Below are 9,246 nucleotides of genomic sequence, written 5' to 3'. Positions count from 1 at the left end.
GGAACGTTAGTGAAAAAGGTGATCGTCACTAACGTTCTCGAACCCACATTTTCACTTAACCTTAACACCACTAACGTCCTAACTAACGTCCATGCCTAACTCACATTTTCTCTACAAGCAAAGCTGAGCCCACTGAAAACTGCAACTGCTTCAACTTAAGATCCAAAGGCCCATATCCAAGACTTGAAGAGCCAACTAGAATATCAGAAGAGTAGTATATATAGGAGTAGTTTTGAACTAGTAAAGGGAGCTTTTGGCATTTTGGAGAACTACATTCTGTATACATTACTTTCTCTGCAACTTCTAGTTTTAGTTTTCATAATGTACTTTACACTTACGCTTTCCATTCCCAAAGCTATGAACAACTAAACCCCTTTCATTGGGTTAGGGAGCTCTGTTGTAATTTGATGGATCAATAATAGTTTTCATTATTCTTCTTCTTTCTTTTCTCTTGATTTTACTAGAAAGATTTCAATCTTCATCCTATTGGGTAGTTATCTTGGAAAAGAAGCTATTCATACTTGGATCTCTTCGGACCTTGGAAGAGGAATGAAGAGATCATGCTAGAAATGCTTTCTCATGCTGGACCAAATTGGGGTTTGGATGGATATGGTGACATATAATCTTACCAATACTTTGATTTTGGAATACATGTGGTATAATCAGTGACCATACTTCATCTCTTCTCATGAGCAATTAGACCAAGGAATTGGCTATTGATCAAGATTTGAGAGATTGGGTTACCAAGGAATTGGAATCCAATCACTTAAGATTGCCAAGGAGATCAATGAATGTACTGATTGAGGAAGAGATGAGAATAAACTTGATTCAGGGAATACAACATCTCCTGAGCCCAATGAATCCCCATTTCTGATCTTACCCATTCTCTTTACTTTCTGCCATTTACTTTTATGTTCATCTTCCCCATTCCCCATTTAAGATTCTGCAATTTACTTTCCTTTATTTACATTCAGTTCTAACCAATGTTGATGCACATGTTTACCCATTCCTTGTGAGACGACCCGAGGTTTGAATACTTCGGTTACTTTATCAGGGTTGAACTTGTGACAACCAATTCCTTCTAAATTTGATTCACGGATTATTTGTCGGTTGAGGACTATACTTGCAACGTGAAAAATCTTGTGAAATTCCTTATCGACGGTATCCGTGCCATCAAATTTTTGGCGCCGTTGCCGGGGAGTGGTTGCAACATATGCCTTGATATTGGTTATGTGAATATGTGAATATTGTAGATAGTTTACTTTCTTTCAATACTTAGCTATAGTTTAGATTTCTTTTGTATGTGTGCTATGACTCCCAAGTTTGATGACTCAGTCTCAATCAAATTCTAGCTTAGCCGAGTTTGACCCTGAGATTGAAAGAACCTTGTTACACACTCGGCAAGCTAGACGGCGGTTGGATTATACGGCTAGTACTTCGGCCTCTCTTGAGGAACATACCGAATCACTAGACAGTACCGAGAGTGACTTGGAGTCTGCTACTTCCTATTCTTCTGTTGGCACTACTAATACATCTTTGCATCCTACAAGTGAGCCATACATGGCGGAGCCACGGCGGATCACTTTGCATGAGCAAGGAGCTCCGGATATTATACTTCAACCTTTGCAAGCAAGGTATCCCAACCTTGATCCAAACTTTGAGTTGAAGAGTAGTTTGATAAATCTACTTCCTAAGTATCATGGGTTGCCGGGTCAAGACCCCATCCGACATCTAAGAGATTTTCAAGTTGCTTGTTCTACGGCTCGAAGGCATGGGGCCGATGAGTTGGCTATTATGGTTTTTTCCTTTCCTTTCTCTCTTGAAGGGCAGGCAAAGACATGGTTTTATTCACAACCGGATGAGATTGTGACCAATTGGAATTTCTTGAGAAGAGAGTTTCTAGATAAATTCTTTCCACCGGAGAAGACCGACTACATCCGGAAGGAGATTTCGGGTATAATGCAAAAGGACCAAGAGAGTTTGTATGAGTATTGGACTCGGTTCAAGAGGCTATTGGAATCTTGTCCACACCATGGATTGAATACTCACTTGCTCATTAGTTACTTCACCGAAGGTCTTTGTGCGGAAGATAGAAGATTGCTCACCGCTTCTAGTGGCAGTTCCCTTTCAAAAAACAAGACGGAGGGAGAAGCTTAGAAATTGATAAATGATGTTGCTGAGGCTACACAACATGTAAGGGTGAGAAGTAATCCTCTCAAGGGTGTGGTAGAGCCATCCCCTTCCGAAGCAAGCTTAACCAACGCGCTTGGGGACATGACCACTATCCTCACGCAAATACAAAAAGATCAAAAGAAATACTACTCCATCCAAGCCATCCAAGCCCCACCTCAAGTTGCTTCACTTGAAGGCCTTCCTAGTGGTTTGTGCTCTAGCACCACACATTACACCGATCAATGCCATCAAATTCAAGAGGAGCATGCCCTTGTCGTAGCCAATGTGAATCACAACAACCATCCGCCCTATCCTTCTCAAGGCCAAAATAACTACTCTCATGGTAGTAATCAAAATCAAGGGTGGAGGGATAATGCACAAGGGAGCAATCAAAACCAAAGATGGAATAACTCTTCTTCTCATTACAACAACAACCAATCTTCATCACAATACCACCACAACAACAACAACTACCAAGCCAACCAAAAATACCACAACCAAAACCAAAACAACTACACCAAATACAAGCACCATACCATAGACAACAATTCAACTAAATCTCTTCATCTTTCACCAATCAAGTTGATGAGCTTAGAGCCGCTATGGAGAAACGGGACGAGAGCAACAAGGCTCAATTCGATGCCATAAGTGCTAAATTAGCCAATCTCACCGACATGATCTCAAAGATGTCCATGTCCTTCTCCAACAACACCAACCAACCCTCAAACTCTTCTAGCCTCCCTTCCCAACCCCTTCCAAACTCCAAGGGCGGTTTCAACGCCATCACTCTACGGTCGGGGACTATATTGGAGGAGATACCTCCTAGGGTCATGAAAGACATTCATAAAGAAGAAGTAGTTGTTGAAGCTCCGCATGAAGAGGAGGAGGTACACAAAAGGCATGATGAAGAAGGAGTAAGCCTTAAGGAACCCAAGAGGAAAGCTATAGTGGATGAGTCCATTTCTATCCTATTCCCTTCATTGGTGAAGAAAGCAAAGAAGACCCCGGAATTTGATTTGAACATGCTTCAAGTGTTCAAGAAAGTTGAGGTAACCATACCACTTCTTGATGCTATCCAACAAATTTCGAAGTATGCAAAATTTTTGAAAGACTTGTGTACACACAAGGATAGGATAGGAGAGTTGGAGACATTATCCTTGGGTAGTTCAGTTTCATCCTTGATGGAACCTATTCCAAAAAAATGTGGTGACCCTGGACCCTGTTTGGTGTCTTGTTGTATTGGTGGGCACACTTTTCATGACTGTATGTGTGATCTAAGAGCTTGCGTAAGCATCATGCCACTTTCTATTTTTGTGCGGTTGAATTTAGCTCCATTAAAGAAGTCGGCGGCGAAGTTTGCCTTAGCCGATAAGAGTGTGATCACAATGATGGGAATAGCAGAAGAGGTACTTCTGGCAATCAAGGACTTGATCTTTCCGGTTGAATTTTACATCCTTGAAATGCCTCCAACAAAAAATAGAAGCTCATCCTCCGTTCTACTTGGTAGACCCTTCCTTAAGACCTCTAAATTCAAGTTAGATACTTCACCGGAACATATTCCTTTGAGGTTGGAGACAAGACTATCAAGTTCAATTTGGAAGAAGCCATGAAGCATCCTCCCGAAGAGCATTCCTTTCTCCGATGTGATGTAATCGATGAAGTGGTAGCGGAAGTGCGAGAAGAAGACCACAACAAGTTATGCTACCCTATTGTTGAAGAGACGGATGACCAAGAGGATGAACAAGAGAAAGTTGTTGAAAGTGAACTCCTTGAGCTGGATGAAAAGGAACCTCAGCTTGAGGCAAAGAGTGAATCGAAGCCTCTTCCATCTCATTTGAAGTATCCTTTCTTAAAGGACAACCAAAAGTTTCCGATCATTATTGCTAGTGAGCTTTCTAGTGAAGAAGAAGAAAAGCTCCTAGATGTTCTCAGAAAGTACAAGAAGGAAATTGGTTGGAGCCTAGCCGATATTGTGGGGATTGACCCCCGCAAGTGCATGCATCATATATTTCTCCAAGAAGGAGCTAGGCCGGTTAGGCAACCGCAAAGGAGGCTCAACCCAAACATCCTTGATGTGGTAAAGAAGGAAGTCACAAGGCTACTTGATGCGGGTATCATATACCCAATTTCTGACAGTGAGTGGGTGGGCCCGGTCCAGGTTGTTCCCAAGAAATCGGGCATCACTGCCATTAAAAAGGATGATGGTGAAGTGGTCACCAAGAGACTACAAAATGCATGGCGAGTGTGCATCGATTATAGAAGGTTAAATGCCACTACAAGGAAGGACCACTACCCTTTGCCCTTTATCGATCAGATGCTGGACCGTTTGGCGGGTAAATCCCATTATTGCTTTCTTGATGGATTTATTGGTTACTTTCAGATTTACATTGCTCATGAAGATCAGGAAAAGACCACATTCACTTGCCCTTTTGGCACCTTTGCCTACAAAAGGATGCCATTTGGACTATGTAATGCACCTGCTCCCTTTCAGCGGTGTATAACCAGTGTCTTTTCCGATCTAATGGAGAATTGTCTGGAAGTGTTTATGGATGACTTCAGTATTTATGGAACTTCATTTGATTGTTTCTTAGAGAACTTGGCCAAGGTCTTAGCTAGATGTGTTGACACTAACCTTGTCTTGAATTTTGAAAAATGTCACTTTATGGTAAGACAAGGAATAGTGCTAGGACATGTGGTATCTAGTGAAGGCATTTCTGTAGACCCAGCCAAGGTCAATGTTATCACCACTTTACCTCACCCCTCATCTGTGAGGGAGGTCCGCTGGTTTTTGGGACATGCAGGATTCTACAGGCGCTTTATTAAAGATTTCAGCAAAATTGCTTTGCCATTATTGCGCCTACTCCAAAAGGATGTGGACTTTGAGTTTGACAGTGCATGTGTGAAAGCGTTTGAAGAGTTAAGGAGAGTTCTCACCATAGCACCGATTGTGCGAGGCCCCAACTGGACGCTGCCATTCGAGATAATGTGCGATGCGTCGAACCATGCTTACTCTTCTAAAACATTGGATGCAGCACAGTCCAACTATACCACTACAGAAAAGGAACTCCTAGCTATTGTTCATGCTTTAGATAAATTCAGATCTTATTTGCTAGGGTCCAAGATAGTGGTATACACGAATCATGCAGCTTTGAAGTATCTGTTGACAAAGAATGAGTCAAAACCTAGACTCATACGTTGGATCTTGCTTTTGCAAGAATTCAACATTGAGATTAGGGACTGGAGTGGGTCTCAAAACTTAGTTGCGGATCATTTAAGCCGCCTTGAGAATTTGAAATTTGACCCATTTCCGATCAATGACTCATTCCCATTGGATAGTTTGCATGCTGTGTCGGATAGCTTTCCTTGGTTTGCCCCAATGGCGAACTACTTGGTTGCGAAAATCTTCCCTCCCAACTTTTCTAAAAACCAAAGGGACAAGTTGAGGAGTGACTCCAAATACTACTGATGAGCGGATAATTTATACGCTTTTTGGCATTGTTTTTAGTATGTTTTTAGTAGGATCTAGTTACTTTTAGGGATGTTTTTATTAGTTTTTATGTTAAATTCACATTTCTGGACTTTACTATGAGTTTGTGTATTTTCCTGTGATTTCAGGTATTTTCTGGCTGAAATTGAGGGACTTGAGCAAAAATCAGATTCAGAGGTTGAAGAAGGACTGCTGATGCTGTTGGATTCTGACCTCCCTGCACTCAAAGTGGATTTTCTGGAGCTACCAAACTTCAAATGGCGCGTTTCTAATTGCGTTGGAAAGTAGACATCCAGGGCTTTCTACCAATATTTAATACTCCATACTTTGTCCGAGTTTAGACGATGCAAAAGGGCGTTGAATGCCAGTTCTACGCTGCAGTCTGGAGTTAAACGCCAGAAACACGTCACGAACCAGAGTTGAACGCCAGAAACACGTTACAAACTGGCGTTCAATTCCAAGAATGACTCTCCACGTGTAAACTTCAAGCTCAGCCCAAGCACACACCAAGTGGGCCCCGGAAGTGGATTTATGCATCAATTACTTACTTTTGTAAAACCTAGTAGCTAGTTTAGTATAAATAGGACTTTTTACTATTGTATTTACATCTTTAGTTTCATCTTCGGATCATCTTTGGATTATCTTTTGATCTATTGATCACGTATGGGGGCTGGCCATTCGGCCATGTCTGAACCTTTCACTTATGTATTTTTCAACGTTAGAGTTTCTGCACTCCATAGATTAAGGTGTGGAGCTCTACTGTTCCTCATGATTTAATGCAAAGTACTACTATTTTATATTCAATTCAACTTATTCCGCTTCTAAGATATCCATTCGCACCCAAGAACATGATGAATGTGATGATTATGTGACGCTCATCATCATTCTCACTTATGAACGCGTGTCTGACAAACACCTCCGTTCTACATGCAAACAAGCTAGAATGAGTATCTCTTAGATATCTAATACAGGGGACCAAGTCTGAGATATTAGAATCTTCGTGGTATAAGTTAGAACCCATGGATGGCCATTCCTGAGATCCGAAAAGTCTAAACCTTGTCTGTGGTATTCCGAGTAGGATCTGGGATGGGATAGCTATGACGAACTTCAAACTCGCGAGTGCTGGGCGTAGTGACAGACGCAAAAGGAGGGTGAATCCTATTCCAGTATGATCGAGAACCTCCAGATGATTAGCCGTGCCGTGACAGAGCATTTGGACTTTTTTCACAGAGAGGATGGGATATAGCCATTGACAACGGTGATACCCTATATAAAGCTTGCCATGGAAAGGAGTAGGAATGATTGGATGAAGACAGCAGGAAAGCAGAAGTTCAGAGGAACAAAAGCATCTCTATATGCTTATCTGAAATTCTCACCAATGATTTACATAAGTATTTCTATCTTTGTTTTCTGTTTATTTATTATTATTATTCGAAAACTCCATAACCATTTGATATCCGCCTGACTGAGATTTACAAGATGACCATAGCTTGCTTCATACCAACAATCTCCGTGGGATCGACCCTTACTCACGTAAGGTTTTATTACTTGGACGACCCAGTGCACTTGCTGGTTAGTTGTATCGAAGTTGTGACAAATTATGAATTAAGATTAGAGCACCAAGTTTTTGGAGCCATTACCAGGGATCACAATTTCGTGCACCAAGTTTTTGGCACCGTTGCGGGGGATTGTTCGAGTTTGGACAACTGACGGTTCATCTTATTGCTCAGATTAGGTAAATTTTTTTTCGTTTTCTTTTCAAAAAAAAAATTTCCTTTTGTTTTCGTAAATCATTCAAAATTTTTAAGAATGAATTCTAGAGTTTCATGGTAACATGTTGAAGCCTGGCTGGCTGTAAAGCCATATCCAAATTCTTTTGGATTGAGGCTTCCACTTGTCAACATAAGGAGTTGGATGAAGTATTAGCTGTTGCATGCCTGATTTATATCCTAAAGCTGGCTGGCTATTAAGCCATGTCTAACCCTTGGATTGGAGTTTTAGGCTAACATTGAAAGATTCCTGGAACTCTTATTAAAAATTTTTGAATTTCTTATTTTCTTTTTCCTATATGTTTTTCGAAAAAAAAATATACAAAAATCCAAAAAAAATTAATAAAATCATAAAAAGAAAAAAATATTTTATGTTGTTTGTTTGAGTCTTGAGTCAATTTTTAAGTTTGGTGTCAATTGCATTTTTTCTAAAAATTTATGCATTTTTTCGAAAATTCATGCATTCATAGTGTTCTTCATGATCTCCAAGTTGTTCTTGGTAAGTCTTCTTGTTTGATCTTGATGTTTTCTTATTTTGTGTCTTTTGTTGTTTTTCATGTGCATCTTTGCATTCATAGTGTCTAAGCATTAAAGATTTCTAAGTTTGGTGTCTTGTATGTTTTTCTTTCATTAAAAATTTTCAAAAATAAGTCTTGATGTTCATCTTGATCTTCAAAGTGTTCTTGGTGTTCATCTTGACATTCATAGTGTTCTTGCATGCATCATGTATTTTGATTCATAATTTTCATGTTGTGAGTCATTTTTTATGTTTTTCTCTTTCATGATTAAAAAATCAAAAATAAAAAACAATATCTTTCCTTTTTTCTCTCATAAATTTCGAAAATTTGGATTGATTTTTTCAAACATTTTTAAAATTCAATTGTTTCTTCTGAGTCAAATCAAATTTTCAATTTAAAAATCTTATCTTTTTCAAAATCTTTTTCAAAAATCAAATCTTTTTCATTTTTCTTATTTATTTTCAAAAATTTTAAAAATATTTTTCAAAAATCTTCTTCTTAATTTTATCTCATAATTTTCGAAAATATTATCAAGAATTAATGTTTTTATTCAAAAATTTCAAGTTTGTTACTTACTTGTTAAGAAAGATTCAAACTTTAAGTTCTAGAATCATATCTTGTGATTTCTTGTGGGTCAAGTCATTAATTGTGATTTTAAAAATTAAATCTTTTTCAAAACTAATTTCTATCATATCTTTTTAAATCTCATCTTTTTCAAAAATTTGATTTTAAAATATCTCTTCTAACTTCTTATCTTCTTATCTTTTCAAAAAAATTGAATTTCAAATCTTTTTCAATTAACCACTTAACTTTTTATTTGATTCTTATCTTTAGTAAAACTGCCCAACTAACTTTTTACCTTTAATTTTCGAAAATCCCTTCCCTCCTTTTTCAAAATTTCTTTTTAATTAACTAATTATTTTAATTTTTTATTTTGATTTTATTTCATTCCTAATTTTCGAAAATTACTAACCTTTTTCAAAAACTACTTTCGAAAATTAACTTTAAATTTTAATTTTTAATTTTTGAAAATCCTCTCACCTCTCATCTCCTTCTATTTATTTATTCATCTACTAACACTTCTCCTCACCCAAAATTCGAACCCCTTCTTCTCCTCTGAGTTCGAATTCTTCTCTTCTTCATTCTTAATCTTCTTTTCTTCTACTCACACAAGGGAACCTCTATACTGTGGTAAAAAGGATCCCTATTATTATTTTCTGTTCCCTTCTTTTTCATATGAGCAGGAGCAAGGACAAGAACATTCTTGTTGAAGCAGACCCTGAACCTGAAAGGACTCTGA

The sequence above is a fragment of the Arachis ipaensis genome, chromosome B10 (assembly GCF_000816755.2).
Source record: "Arachis ipaensis cultivar K30076 chromosome B10, Araip1.1, whole genome shotgun sequence".
NCBI lineage: Eukaryota > Viridiplantae > Streptophyta > Magnoliopsida > Fabales > Fabaceae > Arachis > Arachis ipaensis.
Note: the sequence above shows the minus strand (reverse complement) of the source record.